This window comes from Quercus robur, chromosome 8, assembly GCF_932294415.1.
Source record: "Quercus robur chromosome 8, dhQueRobu3.1, whole genome shotgun sequence".
NCBI lineage: Eukaryota > Viridiplantae > Streptophyta > Magnoliopsida > Fagales > Fagaceae > Quercus > Quercus robur.
The window spans coordinates 67,346,882-67,371,359 of record NC_065541.1 but is presented as its reverse complement, the minus strand read 5'-3'; the positions used below and the strand labels follow the sequence as shown (position 1 = coordinate 67,371,359).

The 24,478-nt window shown below is 40.5% G+C and overlaps 1 protein-coding gene and 1 pseudogene across 2 annotated transcripts in view; one reads left to right on the top strand and one right to left on the bottom strand.

Moving 5' to 3' along the window:
• The window catches only part of LOC126697870 (uncharacterized), an 81,795-nt gene extending 68,840 nt beyond the window's left edge, over positions 1 to 12,955 (bottom strand). The window contains exon 1 of one of the 2 annotated variants that reach the window (XM_050395007.1): positions 12,857 to 12,955. The gene's annotated coding sequence lies outside the window, so the exon portion shown is untranslated. The remainder of the gene's footprint in view (positions 1 to 12,856) is intronic. The other variant, XM_050395002.1, reaches the window with a different exon arrangement.
• LOC126697869 (trans-cinnamate 4-monooxygenase-like) overlaps positions 1 to 24,478 on the top strand; it is a 95,346-nt pseudogene that overhangs the window by 12,948 nt on the left and 57,920 nt on the right.

Below are 24,478 nucleotides of genomic sequence, written 5' to 3'. Positions count from 1 at the left end.
GATGGACACCGGGAAAGCTAAGGAAATTCAAACAGCTAAAAAACTTTTCTAAGGACAGAAGCCTGCTTCTCGGTTCGACCCTTATCACCGAGCAGGCGGAAACCTTACTCAATTTCATAAAGATAGAAGCCTGCTTCTCGGTTCAATACCTATCATCGAGCAGGTGGAAACCTTACTTAAAAACCTTACTCAAGCTTTTCTAAGGACAGAAGCCTGCTTCTCGGTTCGACGCCAATCACCGAGCAGGTGGAAACTTTACTCAAACATTTCTAAGGATGGAAGCTTGCTTCTCGATTCGATCCCACCACCGAGCAGGTAGAAAACTTACTCGAAATTCTTAAGAGCATAATCCGACTTCTCGGTTCAATCCTTATCACCTAACAAGGGAAAAACACACATGCATTTACGGAAACTTTGAAACATACACAAGAAAGATAAAATATACATGCATTATCATAATTGATCGGTAAATAACATAAATCAAAATCAAGCATGATAAATCAATTTTATCATCACCAAAACTTGGTGATATTGAGATTCAAATTCAGAAATCGAGCAAACTGTTTAAAACCAGGAAATAATTGTTTAGTCGCCACAGCCCGGTGACACGGGCAAACCAACTCGAAATTAAATAAAAACTGTAAGAATAAAAGCAAATAGAAGAAAAGTAAAGCAGGTTCGGAAATTAGGAAGAAAGATCCACGGGTTGCGTCTCGGAGGTCATCTCGGCAGAGTGGTCCTCGGGTACAGGAGGCTGGGAATGGACATCTTCACCTTAAGGGCCTTCAGTGGGAGGGTTGCTGGTTACTTCTACCCCGATCATCTCCACGTGGGCATCAATCTGCTCCACTAGCTCCTTCAAGCTATTCGTCTCATCCTCTTCGTTTGGACCGGCTGGGTTCTGAGTGGCAGGGACAGAGACTGGAGCGGGGATCTGACCAGGGTCCCTAAGAGGGGAGTCCTCGGGCACCCTTAGGGCCTGTAGAGCAGCCATTTAGCCCTCCCGGAAAGATAGCTGCCGAGCTTGCATTACCACCGGCTCCACACTCTTCTCTGCGTCGGCAAACCCCTCATCACACCACTTATTCTCACAAGCTTCAAGGGCCACCCGCAGATCAGCAACCTCTTCGGACAGAGTGGAGTTCAAGCTTGCTATTTCGGCCAACTTCACTTCCGTTTCATTCTGCCACGTCACCAGCTCCGCCGATTTCTTCTATATCGAAGCCTGGGATTTCTCCGCGGCAGCAGCCCTCTTCTCGGCAGATTCAGCAGTTTTTGTTTTTTCCTTAGCCGCTTTCACAGCCTCCACCTTACCGACTTTCTCCCAATCAGCCTCCTTGGTAAGATCCTTCACCCTCTCATTCAGTATATGAGCTAGCTGGGCGGCCTGTTAAAGACAATGTTATTCACGCACAGCAACTTGAAGTTACAACGAACACAAAAAATATAAGGACGTGCACAGAGGGAAAATGATAGTAATTACCGCGATGGTGTGCCATTAGAGTCTTCTCCCATGGACTCATCGGTCTCATCAGTAAATGCGCTCACATCCTCGGGTAGGAGGAGACCGTGGACCAAGCTTTGGGCAACACAGCCCCCTTCACCCTTCTCCTATGTCCGGACGCTTGCGCTCGCCGGGAAGGGGGTACCGTCTAGCTCATACGTTGGTTGCCACGACTGCGCCAGTCTGGAGGATGAGGCCACATTTGCTCCAACCTGGGTCGGTGGCTCCCGGATGGTGATACCCAAGAAGGTTGAAGGGGAGTTTGAACTTGACCCTCTCCCGGGCTAGTAGAGGATTGATCGGCAAGCCTTTGCCTCTTGCATTGCCACCCGGGAGCAGGGGGAGGCAGAGGATGAGTGGGAGGAGCCGGGTACCCTTGAGGTGGGGGTTGCTGCTGAACGGCTTGGCTTGCCCCAGGAATGAAACGGCTGACAGTCAAAGTCTTTCTGGTCACCATGTCTTCGGGTGCAGAATGTGTTCTAGAAGAGTCACTAGACTCCACAGCTTTTTGTGCAGCTACTTGAACTGGATTCACGAGTTTGGCTGGTACAACTTCACACTGAACGGCTTCACGCTGAACAGCCTCGTGAGCACGTTCCCGGAGATATCTGGATGCTGCTTCGGCTGATTCGTCCCTTATGGGTGTGAGTTCATCCGAACAGGTATACTGCGGGCCGAGGTCTCGGGCTTTGCCTACAGTAATGCTGAGCGGGAGGAAGTTCGCGTGCCGAACGTCTATATAAGAAAGAAGTGGGCTATCTACAATAAGGGCTTGGCTGAAAGGTAGCCAAGTGGAGTACACCGGGTCCACACCGAGAATGAGGTGAGACGCGTGGAGTTGCCCGTCCCGGTGCACGAAGATCTCGGACCTTAGCACAAAATTCAAGTCCCGGATGTGAATTGTTTTGATATCCTTTTTTTTTTTTTTGATAAGAAACGTGGATAACTTTCCAATTGACCGAAACAGAGAACATGTTTATTACATCTTTGAGCACTTGGTCTACAATATTAGGTGGAATGTCTTCCACCCAAATCTTACACGTTGATAGAGTTTTGGCCATTTTAGCCATCAAATGAGCTGCTTCATTTCCACACCTGCGAACATGAGAAGCAGACCACGCCTTAAAATAGCTAAGACTTTGCAAAGATCCCTCAACAACTTTCTGCACAGGCCACGGGCAAGACTCAAAATTCTGCAGAGCTTTTATGACTACTTAAGCATCCCCTTCAATTATGATTTCCCTTAAGCCCAACTCCCCTGCTAATTGAATACCTTCCTGCACAGCCCAAGTCTCTGCCTCCAAAGCCTTCAGCAGCAGCTCCACCCGCTTGCTCATGGCACCCATCAACAGCCCCTCTTCATTCCTTATGACCACCCCCACTCCGCAACTTCCAGACTCCTTAAAAACAGCCCTATCCACATTTATTTTATACCAGCCACACCTAGGAGGAGACCAATGAGACTTTGGTAATTTAGAAGGCTCTTTCAGGCAGAGATTTTCCTACTTAAATTCCTTTATATATATTCTACTACGTCTTTTATAATTCGGCCTGCATCTTTACGTTGCCCCCCATGTTTGAGAGCATTTCTGTGGTTCCATATGCTCCAAGCCGTGACTGCAAAAGTCTCCCAATCAATGTCAGGTTTCCTCTCTCTAATTTCCCACACTAAATCAAGGAACTCTTGTGTCTGGTTGGGTTTTGCAGGGAGCTTAAGTCTTGAAGCACCCCAAACATCAGCAGCCACCTTACACCCCTATAAGACATGCCCCACAGATTCACACATCCCACACTGTTCACAGTCATCCTCAATGTGAATTCCCCTAGCTCTCAATCGATGTTTTGTTGGAAGTATGTCTCTACAGGATCTCCAAATAAATTGCTTTATTTTGTTTGGGCATTTTAACTTCCAAATCAAATTCCATAAGGATCTCATCTTATCACTTTTTGAGGCACTTCCTGCATTCGCATTGTGGCCACTCACCTTCAAGCATTTTTGAGCAACCTTGTATGCACTTTTAACTGAAAACCTCCCATTGGCTGTCCATGCCCAAATTAAAGAGTCCTTCAACAAGCGCGGACTGATGGAAATCCCAAGGATTGTGTCGGCTTCATGAGGGAGGAAAGAACTTCTTACTTTACTTACATCCCACGATCTAGTCTCCTTATCCAGCAGCCAGGCAACCTTGCATGAATCCAAGCTGGTCCTCGGGCTAATTACTTTGAAGGAATCTGGAGTGGGCAACCGCCTATCCTTCCAAATATCAATTTGCTCACCATTCCCAACCACCCACCTTGACCCTGAAAGCACAACATCCTTCGCTGCAAAAATGCTACGCCAAGCATATGAAGGGCGTTTTCCTAGTGTAAGATTGAATTTATTCAACCATCTAATTGGCTTTATTCCATGCCAAATTTGCTTGTATTTCAGCATTTAGTAACCCTGTATTTAGGTGGGTTTGTTGTAAGGGTAGTGAGTGAGATAGAGTGAAGTTTGCTCAAGAATGTGCAAGAAAACAGAGACTCGTGGCTTGTCCTCGCGGGTGACTCGCGGCTGTAAGCCACCAAACGCAGCACACGTGCCAAGCATGCCGGAAGGTGAACAGTCATGCTAGCTGGAGCACTACAGGACAAAATAGGACAACTGGCCATACGGTTATCTCGCGACTGGATCTCACGACTTAGTCAAACCGCGAGGTCAAGCCGCAAGCCACCCCTGTTTTGTAAAACCTAACGTTTCACATTCCTCTCCCACTCCAGTATAAATACCCCTTTTACCCATAAATGTAAGAGAGCTTCCAAAGAGAATTTTGAGAGAGAAACCCTAAAGAAAAACAAGATTGATTCACCCACAATCTATACATTAGAGTCTTTTCAAATTCCTCAACTCTCTTCCTCTCTATTGTCAAATCCTTGAGAGGCATTTTACCAAACCTTGTTCTCACCATTTTCATCACTGTGAGAGAGTTGTTTGGATTTCTGGGAAGCAGTTAGGAAGGAATCAATCTTCATTGGTTGATGCTACAGTCTAGTAGCGGAATCCGGGAAGCTAGAAAAGAAAAAGGTTCGGCGCAACCTCGTTGGAGCAAGAAGCTTGGAGGGCTTAGGTGCACTGGGTAGATTAGGCTTGGAGGGTCTATTGCTGTCCATGTATCCCAACTATATTTTCTAGTGGATTTTTTATCGCTTGGAGGGCGACAGAGAGGTTTTACGCCGAGGGCTTCGGTTTCCTCTTCGATAACACATCGCGTGTTGTCTTTGTGTTTGCATCTTCCTTCCTCTTTATCTTTGCCTTTTTATTATTTGCTGTGGGTTGTGATTTTAAATTTGGCTTAGATAGTTTTACCAATTCCATATTATAGCTTATGTTAATTTTCCGCACACTAGTTGTTTGACATAATGCTTGAATTGGTTAAGTTGTAATTTGGGGGTCTAAACGTTCAAGGGTGTTTATACACATATTTGAACTTTCACCTAGTACGGCCTCCTTAAAAGGCCTATCCACAAAATATCTTGCTTTGAATACCCGGTGCACTAAGGAGTTAGAATTCTGTTGGATTCTCCCATGCTATCCACGCCATGTTCTGATATCCTGAGTGAACATTGAACCGTCTGCAGCAACAAGAAAACAAATCAAGGTTAGAGTAAATAAAGTATTTACGAATTTAGGAAACACGAGGAATTAGAGGATAGGACGAACCAACTTCGCGCCGTGACAAAGGGGGAGGGATGTCACTGGCAAACCAATTGCCGCGCACCCGGATAAATTCCTCGGCGGAATTCCTATTAGAGTCTGGCAAACAAGAAATCAGCCGTACACTGGTATCTCTAGTCTTTAGGTAGTTATTCGTTTTCTTCTTTCCACAAAGGTTGTACATGTGGTTTACGTCGTGATGGTCTAATTGCAAGCCGAACGTTTGGTTCAGCCTACCCACACAACTCACTACCCGGTAAAAGTTAGGGGGGAGTTGGTCGGCACTCAATCCGTAGTATCTAAGGGTGTTAAGTAGAAGCGGGTCTATGGGAAACCTAACCCCGCCTTCTAAGACAAACATCAACGGGAAAAAGGCTGTGCCCGCCCCTCTGTGGAGGGCGATTTCACTTTCGTGGCAACAAGCCAACTCCACATCATCAGGGATGCTAAAGGCTTGCCTAAAGGCGACTAAGGGTGCTCCGGCGTTCAAGAGGTAAGCAAAACCCATCCTAAGACTAGAAATTAAAAAGGGCTCTGGGGAGGGAAATAAAAACAAAGGAAAGGGGAAGAAGACATACTTCTGGCTCTAAGGGAGAGGAGGATTTTGTGTTAGTGGACTGGAATGCAGGAGAGTGCTCGGCAGAGAGAAATTTCGGAGTAACGAAGAGTGAAAAGTGAGAAAATGGATTAAGATGGACTATTTATAGGAGCCAAGAAAAGCATCATGTGGTGTACAATAAGTAACATTAATTAGCAATGATGAAGTAAAAAGGGAGTGACCTTAGAGGTGCCCAAAGCAATCCACACGCGCCTCAGTTTGTGAACCACCAGGTAATAATGACGGCAGAACTAGAGGGTCTAGAGCGACGCGTCTTTTGAGGAGCGCATTTATGGACTGCTGTAACCACCCAAGCACATCCATTGGATTTCTCGAGCAAAACACTGCCTCTCTAACTCCTTGATTCGTCCTCGGGGGCCGAGGATGAATCAAGGAGGGGGCTATTGTACGACACCTAACGTCTAAGTTCATATTAGGCCTTGGTCCATGAATCAATGATATGGGCAAGGGGTCCAGCCTTCACATCAACAAGGGCCCCGACCCAAACCCACAAATAACTACCAATCGGAATTGAGTGTTGTCCGGGCACTTAAAAGGCGAACTACGTACGCCCCACTTACAGGCTGCTCGGGAAACCATTTCAAAAGCACTATGTACATGCCCGGTCACATCGTCATTCAAGTGCCCGGCAGAACCTTAGGAAACTCCGCTGCCAAACACATTTACTGAAGTGGGAACCATTCCCAAAGCCACTCGTACCTAAAAATCCACTTAAGTTCATTGACATTGGACCTTTCTTTGCACTAAGGGAAAAGATAATGATGATCACCCCATTAACAAAGACTATAAATAAGAGAAACGAAGGGAGAGTAAGAGGATGCAATTCTGAGGAAAGAAAGGAGTGAGTGATATAGAGAGAGGATAACATTGAGAAAGAGAGAAAAGTGACCTCATTGGGTCCCTTAGCTTAGGACAACCCAAGGTAGAATACCTAGACCCACCAGATAAATAAATTGTGAGCCCAAATAGTGGTTTGGCCCAGCAAGCCCGTCTTTGGAGCCTACAGTAACAATACTAAATAAATTAATACATGCAATACTATCCATTTCATGTAATAGAAATGTACGGACAACAATGTTCAAAAATGTGCAATAGATCACATTCTTGACGCTCAGCAAAAGGGTGAGATTAACGAAGACAACGTATTCTACATTGTTGATAACATAAACGTTGCTGGTAAACTACTTTTTGTTTCTTTCACATTCGTTAAAACCAAAGGTATTATATGGCCGGTTAATTCTCAAAGAACATGAGAATATAGTTACAACTCTAACTTAAAGGAATATTTTTTTTTTTCAAAAGTTATAAGTACAATATTCTTTTTTAGGACGAAAATAAAATCATCCAATCAAAAAATGAAGAGGAATTTGTATCTAAGTGCACGTTTGGATAACACTGAAAACTTCAGTTTTCAGCGTTCAACATTTTTAGTGGGTCCCGTGCACTATTTATAGGATTTACAAGTACTTTTTTCAGCAAAAACAACTTTAAAACTGGGTCCCATGGTACTATTCACACATTTAAAAATTATTTTGTTATAGTGTTTTCAGTTTTTAGTTTTCAGTAATAAGCGGTATTCAAACAGATCCTAAGTTGTCATAGTATATATAATTAGATAAATTTTTTGCATTTTTTAGTGTTTATTAGTATAAGAAAAAATAAATAAAAAGAAAACTAGTTTTAATCAACATAAAAATTATGCTCTATTTTTATTTTTATTTTTTTTTATTTTTTTGTGGGGAAAACAATTATATCTCATGGCAAGCTAATTAAGGGAAATTAGGAGACCGTTTTCTAACACATTTAAGGTTGCTACCAAACGTAGAAAAATGAGATAGTTTTATAAAAAATACTTTTTAGAAGATGATTCATTTAAAAAAAAAAAAAATTAACATCAAAACAAACAGAACATTAAATAAGCTTTTGATTTAAAATTAAAAATGTAGTACATTAATTAATTATATTCCTCCTCTATGGATATTGTTGTAGGCTTATATTGTGCAAAAATTTGATTGATGGTTCACTCAGATTTTTTATTTTTTATTTATTTTTAATATTAGTATTAATTGGTGCCACATGCATGCAGGCATGCAGCAACTGAGACCACATTGTGGTCGATTGAATGGGGCATCGCCGAGCTGGTGAACCATCAGGAGATCCAACAAAAGCTACGAAATGAGATTGACGTGGTGCTTGGTCCAGGAGTGCAAATCACTGAGCCAGAAATCCACAAACTCCCATATCTACAAGCTGTAATCAAGGAAACTCTCCGGCTAAGGATGGCCATTCCTCTGTTAGTCCCACACATGAACCTCCGTGATGCTAAGCTTGGCAGGTTTGACATTCCAGCTGAGAGCAAGATCCTTGTGAATGCATGGTGGCTTGCTTACAACCCAGCCAATTGGAAAAACCCACAAGACTTCAGGCCTGAAAGGTTATTAGAAGAAGAGGCCAAAGTGGAAGTCAATGGCAATGATTTCAGGTATATAGCAATGATTTCAGGTACGTTCCTTTTGGTGTTGGAAGGAGGAGTATTCTAGGGATGATACTTGCTTTGCCAATTATTGGAATCACGTTGGGACGTTTAGTACAAAACTTTGAGCTCTTGCCTCCACCGGGACACTCAAAGCTAGACACTTCCGAGAAGAGAGGCCAATTCAGCTTGCACATATTGAAACATTCTACTATTGTTGCCAAGCCACAGGTGTTATAATTAAGAAATCATTGCTCTCTCTCTCTCTCTCTCTAGATTTTCGCATGTTGCTTCATTTATTTATGGTCCGATTGGATTGGAGGGGAGAAATGGGGAGTAGAGAAGAGTATAGTAGAGTCTCCCCATCCACTCCTCCCTTGCTCCTCAATCCAAATAGGCCCTTAATATTATAGAGATTAGTCTTTGTATGTTCGTGTAAGGTGTTGGTTTTGAGCGCTCCTTCTATTGGACGAAAGGTCTTAAGCCCAACTGGCCCAATACAATGAATTTTTAGAGAGTGGGCTTAAGAACTAGGTGTTAGTCTGAACAACAATCACTGAACATGGTTAGGTGCGGACAGACCAATGAGGAAATGGGTTCAAGCCTGAAATGTTGTCCCCGGGTGTTTCGTCTGAGGAGCTTGGTATTCTTCTTCTTCCACTTTCAGTACTAGGTTACCATGGTTTTCAAGACCATGCAGACTGCTGTAGTTTTCTCCTTTTTCTCTCTTCCTGTCCCTTTTTCGCGATCCCCCATTCTTGGAGGGTCTCTCTCATTATATACTTCTTTCCAGTCGATCTTGACCTTCCATCTGTTGATTGTGCAGGTCATTACTCGAGTACTCATCCCATCAGCCACCTTCCCAAACCCTCTGTGAGTTGCGGCAACCAAAGCCGCACTGTTCAAGGGTCCTTTCCTCATTAATGCGGCCAGGACGTTAGTTGAGCGCGTTAAATGTGGAGGTGACAGTTTTTCCTTGAACTGCTCCTACACCATGACCATACCCCCGTGTGCATCCTACTGTACTCATCATTTCTTCAGGGAATGCTCTGGGAGGCTGCCTTTGACAGCGTGCCGTTCTTCCCTTCTGGATTCTGGAATGCCGAGAACAGAATCGTCCTCGACAACATCTCTAGGCTATTTGGATTTTCATCATATGTCCTCGGACATTTTTCTCTCCTCGACGCGGGCCTTGGGCCTAGCACAAAGTGGGCCGGGGTCGCCAAGTTCTCTGGCCCCACAGTTCGATTTCTTGATCTCAGTCCTCCAATTATATATAAATTATGTTTGTCTTAACAATGTATTTTTGTAACAGGATACTTAATTAATTATCTTTTTTTTAAACCTTTATTGAAATAAATAAATAAGATAAAATAAAATAAAACTCTTTTTAAAATCCTCTTGGCCTCTTGGCCTAGGAGCTAGCTTCTCCTAAGCCTCACAGGCAGGCGGGCATGGTTAAGTATCTGATTGAGTGATTGGTAACAACTTTATAATTTAACTTTTTAATAACTTGCAGCCTTTTAATATCCAACATTTTCATTTTTTAGGTATAACTATATCTATATTACTATTTAAGAGGTTTTTTCTGATTGGAATCTTCATTTTTTTTGTTCAAAAATGTTCTTACACCTCAATGTTTAAGAAAAAACAAAACTAAAGGACAATTCGGTAAAAATACAATTCTAACCCCCACTAAAACATTACCAAAAAAATAAGGTTACTTTCCTGTTGATTTTCAAATTACTTTACCCACTTATAAATTGGATTCTAAAAAAAAATTTTATATATATATATATATATATATAAAATAGAAACATAGTTTTTTTTTTTTTTTACAAAATAAATGTGTAATATTTGTTCATTTCCTGAAACTAGCCTCGTGACACTCCTAATTATATAGGTAATTCTAAATACATAATATTAATGAGAAAACGTGTAAACCTAAATGAAAAATTATGACACTATAAAAAGTAGTTTTAATAAATTTTCAACAAATATACTCTTAACAAAAGGTAAAGCACTTTTTAGGCTCCATTTGTTTGTTACAAAATATTTTCAGCACTTTCTAGCGTTTGTTTCATTGCAAGCTCTCGGTCAACCTTCAAAACATTTTTTTGTTGACTGAAGAATGTATGAGTAAAAGTTGTAATTTGTTTTACCAAAAAAAAATTCTGGTAAAATATTTTCCAATCTTGGCTCCCCTAGAACTCCCACTCTTCCAACTTGGCTTGCATAGACCTCCCCTCCCCCCACCTCCCCTTCTCTCTTTCTCGCACATAGGTGGTGGTCTTGCACATAAACAAGCTATACTGTTTTTTGGTAGTGGGTTATGGACTTACGGTCTCTCCAGCAAATTCGACAAGGTTTTAAGGCCATTGATTTCAAAGCTGGTGGAGACAGATTGGATGGGGAGAGGAAAATAATTAAGAAAAGTGAGTAGAGAACTGATCGAGGATGTTGAGAAAATAGGTGTTTGATGATTGTTCATTTATTAGACTATTAGAAGCTATGAAGCATAGGTGCGTTTCAGGACTTAGGTGCGGATGCGGGACTCGGCAATTTTTGAAAAAGTAGGGTGCGGGTGCGGCGGGACTCGGCGATTAAAAAATTATTAAAAATATTTTTATTTATATTTTCTATATATTTTTAATATTAAAATATTCTTAAAAAACACATTACTATGCCTTGATTCACAAAACAAAGAAAGAAGAAGGCAAGAAACACATTACTATGCCTCTGAGGTGGGAATTTCGGCTGTTCCGGCTAGATTCAAGGCCGATTTCGGCTGTTTCAATTGCCGGCCAATACGGCCCAATTCTGGCTAAATCAGCTTGGTTCGGTGCGAATCGAAGTCGATTCGGCGTGAATCGAGCCGAGTCGGCACGAATTTGAGGGGAAAAAAAAAAAAAAAAAAAGCTCAGACGTGGCACCGACGCGTGGGCAACTGTGTCGAACACCGCATCCCACGTCGGACTCGGGTGCGGCACCCTCCCAGCCGCGTCCATGCTTTCTAGATTAGAAGCCAATGATGATGCCATAACTCACCTCTTCTTTTTCACCAGTTTGAGAATCTTTACTGATTCGTTATTGAAAAAAAGTGAGATCTGAACTTGCTTTTAAAAACATTTGAAAAAAGAAATCTGAATTCAACTCACATCTATAAATTGATTCTTTCAAGTGTCAACCTCAAAAAGTTTAATTTGTTCCTCCTAAAAGGAAGGACCATGAACTTCAGTTAAGAACAACTGACATTTTTTTTTTTTTGACCTTTTCCAAATTATAGAACTAACCATTTTTTTTTTCCATGAATTTCCTTGAGGCTCGCACCTAAAATGTCCTAAAGCCTCAGGGTTTATACTTTTAGAGGCATCTTAGTGATGCCTTGCCCGCTGGGATGCACAGACGTGGCAAAATGGCCGCCGCACTCGCGTCCGACGTGGCGACGCGCAAGGGATGCCGCTGCCTGCGAGTTGAACCGCGTCTAGTTTTTTTTTTTTTTTTTCGTTTCCAGATTCACGTCGATTCGCGCCGAACCGGGCCGATTCGGGCCAAATCGGATCATATCGGCCGAATATCGGTGTGTTTCGGCCGGAAAAAGGAAATCGACCGGTAAGGAAAAAAAAAAAAAACTTAAACCGAAAATACCGGTGGACTGGACTAGACTGGACTGGATATTGATACGCCACTGTCGCCGGTGGATTGAAATCGTATCTTTGCTTCTTCATGTTCTTCTTTGCATCGTCTTCTTAAGTGAGTACTGAGTTGTTCTGTACTTCTGTTATGTTTTTTTTTTTTTTTTTTTTTGGAAGTGTTCTGTAACTTCTATTTCTCTTTTTGATAAGTACAACACTTGAAAACTCTTTGTTTTTTGTGCCTCTCTGACCAAACGTGAGAGCAATATCTTTCCTTTTTTTTTTTCCTTTTTAATGGGAAGCTACACGTGAGAGCCTCCTACTTTTTTTGTTTTTTATTTTTTATTTTTTATACTTATTATTATCTATGTATTTTATTATTATTATTTCTATACTATTGTTATTATTATTATTATTATTATATGAGTTTTCTATTATTATTATATAAAAAAGCATGCTTAGTAATATATTAAAAATATAAATAAAAATATTTTTAATAATTTTTTAATCGCTGAGTCCCGCCGCACCCGTACCTATTTTTTTTAAAAAATTGCTGAGTCCCGTACCTGTACCCGCACCCGCACTCGTGCTTCATAGCTTGCCCGAGCCAATGGAGCAGCAGCTTGCCTTTTACTTGTTGGGAGCTCAGATAATCGGTGGAAAAAGACATCAAAACACCAATCGTGATCTTCTAGATAATTAAAAGTCACAGCAAAAAAAAAAAAAAAAAAAAAAAAAAAAAAAAAAAAACTGACCAAGATTAGAATTAGATAGGAGAGGGTGGTCTGATCGATGTTGATGAATTTGACATCCGGTTCTTGAGCTCCTGTGAGAAGAAACATAAAGAAACAAAATCAAATACTGTAATATCTATATGGGATTTAGGAAGAAAATTATTTATTACAAAATTTTTTTAAAAAAAAACCCAGACCAAGACGAGATGGAAGGGGGTGCTTCAGTCAACGTTGGCGGCGTCCAAGTCTTTAGCAGCTGTGTTTTAAGAGAGGCAATGAATGACAGAGTAAATTTAAAAAGTAACAATAAATAATGTGGTTTAATCAGAGTAAATGACAGAGCCATCCCCTGTTTGAGCTAACAAAAATTTGGATCCTTTCTACCAGATATGGACCACCTGGAAAAGTAAATTAACGGGTGAAATTAAAAGTTAAAAAGGTCCTTTAATCTCAACCCCTAAATCAATTTTTTTTTAACCTTTCAATTTTTTAATTTCTTACTGCTTTTTAACTCTTTGAGCACTATGGGACTGAACAACCTCATTGTTGAGTTGGATGCATTAAGCGTTGTCAATCATGAATAATAATTCTACCAATCTGTTAATGGAACCATTGCTGATTGATTGCAGTAACCGGGTGAGAGAAATTCCCAACAAACAAATAACTCACCTCTTTCGGGAGGTCAACTAATGCGCTGATGCGATGGCCAAGTTAGGTGCAAGTAGCTTAGCATCTTTTGTTGTCTTTTTGTATCCACCGCCTATGGTGGAAAGAATTTTAGCTTCTGATAAAACTAACTTGTGTTGTAACTGACTAATTAATTCCTAGTTTTATGCTATTTCCATGGTTGACCCAAAAAAAAAAAAAAAAAAAAACCCTTCGAGCACTTGTATTGAAGATGCTAAAATGATTTTATTTTAGCAAACAAAACACAAAAAAAAGCTAAATTAATGGTGCTAAATTTAAAAAAATTTAGCAACCAAGCTATGCTAAAACGTCATTTTAGACTGGTGACATTTTAATGTAACTCTAAAATTTTAAAAAAATAAATACTATTTTATTTCATCGGTGTTTGTAGCTATGGTGGTAGTAGTTGTTGCTATCGTTTATTATATTGAAAATATTATTTTAATGCATTGAATATTAAAATAAAAAAACTTTTGCTGTTGGACGTATTATAAAGTGAGGTATTAAAATAGATAAAGTAATACTTAAGTTGCTAAAAGCTATATTTTTAGCAATCTTATTGTTGTGAGTGCTCTAACTTTTTAAATTTTTCTAACTTTCTTAGATAGTGCTTGGAAAGAGATGAAATGCATTCCAATAGCATTTTCTATAATGTATTTTTTAGAAAATTATGTTTTTTATAATGTTGAAAATGTTATGAATTTCATTCTGTTCAAATTAGAACGGTCAGAATATCTCGTACTGCAAACTGAAATGGTAAACTCCCATATTCCCCCTCGAATCAAATTTCTACCCATTCCTGGTTTTTCGGTCAAAAATAGAAAAAGAACAAGATGAAGTGAGCATAGATACATTGAATATATAAAATAAAACAAAATAAAAAGAAAAATGTTATGTTTATAATATTTTCACAACACTTTTACTAAAAATCTTAAATGGCAGATTGTTATGGGTAGGTAAAACAATAATTTAAGTTGAGAATTCAAATTAGAACCAACAACAATTTACCGCTTATGATTTGTTGTGAAAATATTGTGAACATAACACTTTTTAGAAAAATGATGCAGTGACCAAAAAAAAAAAAAGACCACAAAGAACTGGAAGAAGAGAATAAGAGAACTTAGAGAAGACAAAGAAAGCATAAACTACCAAACGAGAGAAACAAAGAAAAATGAAGTGTAGGTCGTAGGTGAGAATGAAATAGATGACAAGAGTAAATAAGTTGCCAGTGGTATGGTGCATTTAGTGCTTGCTTTCACGTGGGTGAACTTGGAAAAATGGGTAAAGTGATTTATTAGGCACATCTACTCTCCTAGGAAGTTTCGTTGTTTACTACTACCTAAATGTTAGTTTTATAAAATAAAATAAAAACCAATAATAAATGATTGGTAATAAGTCACTTTGTTAGGTCATTTTACAAATATAACTACATATGGAGTATAGGGTTAAGGGATTGAAGTTCAAATCTCCAAGAGAGTTTATTTGCAACTACTATAGATGTTAGTTTTATTTATTTAAAAAAAAAAACCAATAATAATTGTTTAGTAATAAATCACTTTATTTGGTCATTTCACAAATATAAATGCTTATATATATATATATATATATATATTGAAATAAGCTGGTATCAAAAAATTTTGTTCCAATAAACAAATCGAAACGAGATCCGAAACAGAATTCATAACGTACTTGAAACTTTTACACTAAAAGTAATTATGCTAAATAAAATTATGTTTGGTTTGAAAAAGTGTAAAATACATTTTTGATACATTTAACTAAATTTTTTACATTTTTGAAAAAGTGTAAAAAATTAGTTGCAGAGGGCTTGCTTCCCAGGCCCAAGCTCCATCCGTTAGGCCCCTGTGACATTTCTAGCCCACACGTATATAATAACAAAATACATATGATAAGAATTACTTTTCATTTAAAAAATATATAATATCAATATTATGATTACCACAAGAAAAATGATAGAATCACCACAAAATACACAACTTTTATGTATGGTGGTCTATGCGGATTCACGACTCGCTACGTGAGTAAGGTATGACAAAAATTATGTATTTTATTAGAGTAATTCTAGTATCATGTAAAATGTTACAACTTTTGTCACAACTATCTTATGTGGTAAACTGTGACTAACTACATGTTAGTTTTACCATAGTTCTAAAAATAGATATGGTCAATGAACCATTTTTGCATCCGATTCTTGGTTTTTATCGGTTTTTAATTGGTTCTGACCAATTTTGGGCGATTTTAGGAGTTTTTACTGGACTAGATTGGTAGTTGGTTCTTGGCTGAATCGATTTGATTGGTATGTTTGGTCCGATTTTTAAAACTATGACTTTTATATAGACTCACCATTATTTATCTACCATTCACAGTTTATCATGTGGACAATTGTGATAAAAATTGTGATTTAAGTTGTGGTCTAATAAATTTTTTTTTTTACTGTCGCTCTAGCATTTTTCTTATCTCAAAAGGAATGCTTCTAGCCAATCAAACTTTGCAGGATTTTTTTTATTTTATTTTATTTTATTTTTTATTTTATATCTTTCATCTCCGTCTATTTTGTAAACTCTCTCTCAAGCTCTCAGCTAGGTGATGACCTTGGCCTCTTTCAAAGCCAATCTCGTCATGGCCTCAATGACTACGCAATCCTCGAGTTGCTCGAACTCCTCCAAAATAATAGAATATTTTATTTATAGGGATAAATGGATAAAAAAATACTTGTAAGATTAAAAAAAGAAGAAGAAGATATTAATTGGTGTCACAGCAATTGAGACCACATTGTGGTCAATTGAATGGGGCATCGCTATGCTGGTGAACCATCCTAAGATCCAGCAAAGGCTACGAAATGAGCTTGACATGATGCTTGGTCCAGGTGTGCAAATCACAGAGCCAAACACCTACAAACTCCCATATCTACAAGTTGTAATCAAGGAAACTCTCTGGGTAAGGATGGCCATTCCTTTGTTAGTCCCACACATGAACCTCCAAGATGCTAAGCTCGGCAGGTTTGATATTCCAGGTGAGAGCAAGATCCCTATGAATGCATGGTGGCTTGCTAACAACCCTGGCAATTGGAAAAACCCACAAGACTTCAGGCCTGAAAGGTTTTTAGAAGAAGAGGCCAAAGTGGGAGCCAATGGTAATGATTTTAGGTACCTTCCTTTTGGAGTTGGAAGGAGGAGTTGTCCAAGGTTATATAGTGGCGGAACTAGGATATTATGAATGGAGGGCCAAAATTACAACAAATATAAACTTAAACTAATTTATATGAAGAGTTTGAGGGGTTAACCATATTTCTTTTGTGAAATTTAGGTTTAAAGGTATAATATTTGAGACGTTTGGGGGCCATCCATCCCCCCACATCTCTAAGTGGTTTTGCGCCCTTGGTATATATGTAATATTGCCACTATATGGTCAGTTATGTGGTGACGGGGGCAAAAGCTTGGATCAAGTGCTTTGGTGTATCCAACCCATTAGGGTAATTTGGAAATTAAAAGTTATTGATGATGCGGAAATCTTTAGTGAGTAGGTTCACCCAAGTGGATCAGCACGAGCTTGCCTAAGTTCCTGCAAGGTTCAAAATAGAGTTCTCTTAGGGTGGTCACTGAAAATTTTTTTGGCCCGTTTAGCCCATTGTGGAACCGCCTTTTGTGATTAGGGTTTTTTTAGTGTGGAGTCGGTTGCCGTGTTTTATATATAGAGAAAATATTGTAGTCGCATGTTGTATTGTATTTTTCCTTGAAAATAGTGAAATCCCTGCAACTCCGTGGACGTAGGCAAATTGCCGAACCACGTAAATATTGTCTTATGCGTGTGATTGTTTTTTTCTTTGACGTGTGTTTTCTCTATTTTTTTTGTTTCTCACAAGTTGGGAATTCGGCTTAATTCCCTACAGCTTTCTCTAATAGTCGTTGCTCTTCTTAAATGGTGAATTAAAGTCTGCTTAGGTAACGTCTTTGGTTTTTAATTTGGTCTTTATTGGGCCTTCAACAATATCTTTGCTGATATGTAACCACCAAGGCATTAAATGGCAGCCTTCATGACGCTCTACCCTCGTCCAAGCTGGCTCATCCTAGACGAGGATAACTACTTTGTCCATCAGTTGCCCCCTTATTCTGAGGTCATCATTACGTGTGATGATAATCTCAAGAATATGAGAGGTCTTTTTGCTCGAATGAGACTCTTGGTATTCTTATTGTGTCCGCATTTAAGGAAAAATGGCGGCGCCGTACGTGTTGTGGCCACGTGGCGCACTCTGATTAGTGGATATCAGCTCTTTATTCAAGGGACTTTTGGGTTTCCCGCCATTTTTCCGTTTTCCGAGCCCAGCTTTTTAAACCGCTTTGCTTTTTCTTTTCTCCTTTACTTTTTCTCTATCTTTATGCCATTGTTGCTCTATGTCTTCCTCCTTCGAGCTTTCTGATCACCATTTTTTCCTTTCTAGGACTGATCTTTTGAGGTACGACTTCTATTTCCTTGCTTTTCGTTCTTTGTAGAAAAAAAAAATTGTCTTTCCTTTTTCATGTTTGGGTAGGAATTTCGCCCTTTTTTTTTTTTTTTTTTTAGTTCCATGGTTCATTACTAATCTCCCCTCGTCCTTCTGAGTCAAGGTTCTTCGTATCTAAGGATGGATGGGAGACTTTTTCCGATGATTTTTGGGGCGAAGTTCCTAGGTTGCTCCGTTGTTGAAAGGCCCCGAGTCTAGGTTTTTTGTCCTTTTGATTATTCTTTTGCTAGCTTACTTGCTCCTTTCTTTTCCCTCTTTTTTTTTTATCTGATTCTTCTTTCGACTATGTGATTTTTAGTTAGGAAGCAACCCAAGCTCAAGAGCAGATACAAATCGCGTGTCCAGGCAGCTACCGAATACGCAAAGACAATCAACGATTTTGATGACCTAGTCGATCCGAGAACTTTGGCTCGTCACTGCCTTGGTCTAGAAATTGAAGAAAAGAAAAGAGTGAGTCTTCTTTTTGGTTCGTCAAGGCTTCTTTTTTTTATTTTTAATTCTTCTTCTTCACAGAGATGACGACCAAATTCAATCAGGAAATGTATGCCAAGATGAGGGCCAAGAAGAACAAGCCCTCTAGAGCCTTAGGAAGAAGGTGGTGCGAGTGGTCGAGAAGGGAACTCTGATTACCCTTGTTACCTTCGTCCCTGAGACTACGAGGGTCGCCTCTCCTACTACTTCAGTGGAAGAGATCACCCTTCATCCAAAGAGGCAACGGGTGGCGGACAAAGGCAAGGAGAAGATGGGGTCTCAATCGTCAAGCGTTTAGGACGATGCTGGTCTAGCCTTGAAGAGGGCACATGACGCCTTTATTGCTGAGGATCTCAAGGTACTTTCAGGTATGCCTTCCAATGAGATCGTGAGCCGCCACATCCACAAGTTGGTCCAAGTGTTGTACCTGTATCCCTCATTATTATTATTATTATTTTTGGTTCTGTATTTCACATAACTTTCTTCTTTAGGTACTGGAGGAGATGATTCACATCATGTCCGAGTACTTGGGCCATGAGGCGAAGGAAGTATCAGCGGGATCCAAGTTGGATGCTCTGGAAGCTGAAAATGGAAAACTGAGGAGGGATCTAATCTCTGCTATGGACGAAGCCAACACCACCAAGGAGAAGGCTAAGGTTTTGGTCGACAAATTAAAGGTCGAGAAGTAGCTGACCGTGGAGAAGGACGAGCAACTCCAGGCAGCAAACCAGAAAGTTAAGATCGTGGCTGCAAAAACCGTCGAAGCCTTTCAACAGACTGAGGAGTACAACATTGTGATCTTCAGTTAGTATTACAAGGGCTTTGAACTTCTCCAACGGTACTTTGTCAAACATACCTCTAGAGTGGATTTGGAAAACCTAGACTTTAAGGTGGTTGACAGAGAGATGGAGTTTGACAAGGCTGCCCGAGTTGTTGCTGTGGCTCCTGAGGATAGCACGCCGAGTGGAGTTGGTCGCGGGTCTGAAAGTGCTCCTTCCAATGCGGCCGGTGCTGACAAAGCTGCTACTTAGCTATTTACAAGCTTATCCAGATTTTTCCCTTTTTATTTTCCTTTGGTTTATTTTATTTTGGGTGTCCAGTATGTTTTTTGGGCTTTATATTCTATTTTCAAGACAATCCATTTTCCTAGTCTATTTTTGGGCTTTAAACGTTAATTGTGCACCAACTTTTTCATTTGGTTATATATTTATTTCATTGTTTGTTTTTCCTTACCTTTAACATTTATCCTTTCTTTGGCATTGCTTTGACGCCTTCGGTGATCACAAGATGATTCATGCCTTTGTAGGGAATTCTGCTTAGCTTCGTCAGTGATGTACACCAATCTAGGGAATCTTATCACTTAGTCATTTTCTTTGTGAGTTACATTCATTTCAAGAATTTTATCACTTAGCTTCGTCAGTGATTTACATCCATTTAAGGAATTTTATCACTTGGCTTCGTCAGTGATTTACATCTATTTAAGGAATTTTATTACTTAGCCATTTTTAGGTGATTTGCATCCATTTAAGGAATTTTATCACTTGGATTTGTTGTTGTTGTTGTTGTTGTTGTTGTTTTTTTTTTTTTTTTTTTTTTTTTTTTTTTTTTTTTTAAATTTACGCAAAATCTGTTGGAATACTTGTTGAATAATACTTTTATTGTTTTATTTCGAATGAAGATATAGCTTTCACGAATACAATGGTATTTTATTGATGATACTTTTTCAAATGCTCGATATTCCATGGCCATGGTAATTTCTTCCCATCCATTGACTTTAGGTGGTAACTACCTTGTCTCAAATAATGGATGACTTTGTATGGTCCTTCTTAGGTTGGCCCAAGCTTCCCTTGGGTTGGGTCCTTGGTTGTCAGTGTGACTCTGCGTAGGACAAGGTCTCCTATGTCAAGTCTTCTGAGCTAGACCCTTTTGTTGTAATACTCGATCATTTTCTGCTAATACTTTGTCATCTTCTGGGATGCTTCCTCTCTTACTTCGTCTAGGCAGTCCAAGTTGACCTTGAACTGGTCATCATTGTCATCTTCATGGAAGACTTCTCTTCTCATGCTGATGACTCCTACCTCAACTGGTATTATTGCTTCGGTGCCGTAGGTAAGTCTAAACGGCGTCTCTCCCGTTGGGGTCCTTGCGATGGTCCTGTATGCCCACAAGACATTAGGCAGTTCTTCCGGCCATGCGCCTTTCGCCTTTTCCAATCGAACTTTGATAACTTCCGCAGTGTTCGATTTGTCACTTCTATCTGTCTGTTGGCTTGTGGATGCCTTGGAGATGAAAACTGGTTCTTGATTCCTAGTCCTGAGCAAAAGTTCCTAAAGTCTTGACTGTCGAATTAGCGACCGTTGTATGATATTATTGTCCTTGGTATCCCAAACTTGGAAACTATGTTTCTCCACACAAAACTCTAAATTTTTGCCTCCGTGATAGTTGGTAGTGCCTCTGCTTCAACCCACTTAGTAAAATAGTTAATCGCGACTAATAAAAACTTTACCTGTCTCTTACCTTAGGGTAGTGGGCCTATGATGCATATCCCCTATTGAGTGAACGGCCATGGGGAAGTTATGGCTGTCATCTTTTCTCCTAGTACACGCTGGATATTCCCAAACCTTTGGCACTTGTCACATCGCTCAACGAACTCCTTTGAGTTTTTCTGCATGGTAGGCCAGAAGTAACCTGTCCTGATGATTTTACTAGTAGGGACCTCGGGCCTGTATGGTCTCCACATATCCTTTCGTGGACTTCTTCCAAGATGTATTTAGCTTCGTCTTCTTTGATACGCTTTAGGTAAGGCATAAAGAACCCTCTTTTATACAAGGTGTCGTTCAGGATCGTGAACCTAGCTACCTTCTTCCTGATCTTCCTGGCTTCCTCGACCTCCGCCAAGAGTCGTCCCTCTCGTAGAAAAGAGAGAATTGGAGCCGTCTAGCTGCTTTGGCTTTAAACCGCAAGAGTGTGGAATTCTTCAATGCTGGGATGCTTTTGGACCTTCATTCTCAGGTCTAGGGACATTGATCCTTCTTCTAACGATGCTTGCCTTGCGACTCCGTCTGCTTCTGAGTTCTGGTTCTTGGGGACCTGTGTGAAGTTTACCTGATCAAACTCTTAAACCAATTGCTTTGTCAGTCTGAGGTATCTCTGCATCCTGTCATCTTTTGCTTTGTATTCTCCCTTTATCTTCCATATAACCAACTTAGAATCACTTTGAAGGAGCAGGCTTCTGGCGCCCAACGCCTTCCTAACCCTGAGCCCCGTCAGTATGGCCTCATATTCAACTTCATTGTTGGTGGTAGGGAATTGAAGCTACAACCTGTACCTGAGGGCATCTCCTTCTAGAGTGATGATGATGACTCCTACTCCCCCTCTTTTTCGGCCTGACGACCCGTCGATTTGGATCGTCCATCTCTCCAACTCGTCTTGGGCTCCTTTTTCATTCAGCAATTGTGAATTGGTTGATCATTGTTCTTATGCCTTGATCGCTATTCTAGGGTGGTATTCAATGTTGAACTGGCTGAGTTCAATCGCCCATTGCACCATTCTTCCTGCAGCTTAGGGATTGTTCATTGATTTCCTTATTGGTTGATCCGTCATTACCAGAATAGGGTTTTCCTGGAAATAGGGACATAGTTTATGAGGGGCGACAATCAAGGCGAATGCAATTTTCTCGATCCGCGGGTATTTCGCCTCAGCTCTGTGGAAGTCTTGGCTAATGTAGTAAACTGGGAGCTGTGCTTTATTCTCTTCTTGAATTAGAGCCGCACTTGTGGCAATGGCTGACACCACTAAGTACAAGAACATGTTTTCCCCTTCCTTTAACGGGCTAAGGAATGGTGGGTTGCTTAGATAATGCTTCAGTTCCTGGAATGCTTTCTCCCATTCCTCAGTCCAAGTGAAAGCTTGCTTCAGAATCTTGAAGAAGGGTAGGCACTTGTCCGTCACTTTAGAGACGAACCTATTGAGAGTCGCGATCCTTTCAGTTAGTTTCTGAACTTCCTTCACTGTTCTTGGCGATGCCATCTTTAAGATAGCTCACACTTTCTCCGAGTTGGCCTTTATCCCCCTCTGGGACACTATGAACCCTAGGAACTTTCCGGATGCAACTCCAAAGGTGCACTTACTGGGATTCAACCTCATTTGGTATCGTCTGAGGGTCGCGAAAGTCTCCTTAAGGTTGTCCAAGTGTGTGGCTTCCTCCTTACTCTTGACAAGCATATCATCCACGTATACTTCCTTGTTCCTCCCGATTTGTTTACTGACCATTCTATTGACTAACCTTTGGTAGGTCGCTATTGCATTTTTCAGCCCTAAGGGCATTACCTTGTAATAGTAGAGCCTTTGGCTGGTGATGAAGGCAGTCTTCTCTTGGTCCTCTTTTGACATCTTGATTTGGTTATATCTTGTAAACGCGTCCATGAATGTGAGGAGCCTATACCCTGTTGTGGAGTCCATGAGCTGATCTATTCTTGGTAGGGGGAAGCTGTCTGTTAGGCAGGCTTTGTTCAGGTCTATGAAGTCCACGCACACTTTCTCCATTTCCCATTTGCTTTCTTCATTAGGACGACATTGGCTAGCCAATCTAGGTAGTAGACTTCTTAGATAAAATCGACAGATAGTAATTTGCTTACCTTGTCTATGATGGCATTTTGTTCAGGGGCAAATACTCGTCGTCTTTGCTGGATAGGTTTCTTCTCGGGGTCCACATTCAAGTGATGTTGGATCACTTCGGTTGCTATGCTTGGTATATCCTCGTGACTTCATAAGACGTCCAAATTGCCCTTGAGGAATTGGATTAGTTTCTTCCTCATTTGAGTGTTCAAGCTCGTCCCTATCTTCGTGTTCTTCAATGGTTCTCCGTCTACTAGTTCCACGGTTTCCAAGGCTTCTACTTTCTCCTCCTCTTTTTCCTCGATCACCCAAGTATGGTTCTCTTTTGCCGTTAGTACTACTTGGTAACATTCTCTGGCTAGTACCTGGTCTCCTTTTACCTCACCAATGCCATACTCTGTTGGGAACTTCACCTTCAAGTAGTACGTGGACGTTGCTGCCTTCCAACGATTGAGCGTGGGTCTCCCAATGATCACACTATACGAGGACAGACAATCTACTACCAGGAAGTCAAGTTGGCGTGTTACCTGTTGGGGGTGAGATCCTACTATGACAGTCAATGCTACTATACCCTTGGGGTATACATGGTCTCCGCTGAAATTGACAAAGGGAGATTCAAATGGCCGTAGTCTCTTGAGATCTACTTTCAACTGTTGGAAAGTTGAGAGATATATGATGTCTACAGAATTGTCGTTGCCTATGAGGATCCATCTAGTGTTGAACCCTTCTATCATAAGAGTGATAACCAAAGGGTCATCATGCAGTTGCTTTACACCCCTGACATCTTCTTCTGAGAGCCAAATATCTACTTCTACTTTTCTTCTTTGTTTTAGGGGTGGTAACCTGTGGACGATGTTTACCTGTCTTTGTTGTGAATTCTTGAGAGACTTGAAAGATCCACCCGTGGATGGCCCTCCTGTAATCATTTTTATTTCTCCTATCACACTTTGTGGATGGTTGAACGTCTTGGCCTTGTCCCAAGGAATGGCCTTGTTTCTCTCATTATCATCATCTCTAGGTCGGCTAGATTCCCTTTTCTTTACAAATTCCTGAAGTTTTCCCTTCTGGGTGAGTTCTTCATTCTGCTCCTTCAAGTCTTTGCAATCTTCAGTGTAATGGTCGAGGTCTTTGTGAAAGCGACAATACTTTCTCTTATCCCGCACACTAGGTGACAAGTGCAATGGCTTTGGCCACTTGACGTTATGATCATCCTTAATCTGCATCAAAATTTTACTGTTCGGGGTGTTTTATCATCTCTTCGTTTATTCTTGGCAGTATCTTGACAATCTCCCCTGTCTCTCTTACGTCCCCTCCAATCTTCTCTTTTTCCTTCTCTCAGTGGGCTTATCCTCATTCCCTATTGCTGCTAGGGCATTTTCAGCGTTCATGTACTTCTGAGCTTTTAACAGCATCTCTGCCATCGTCTACGGGGGGGCTTTTTGCGAGTGCGACTACAAACTCTTGAGATTTCAATCCAGCTTTGAAGGTGGTTAATTGCACTTTGTCGTCTGCTTCGTCGATCTCC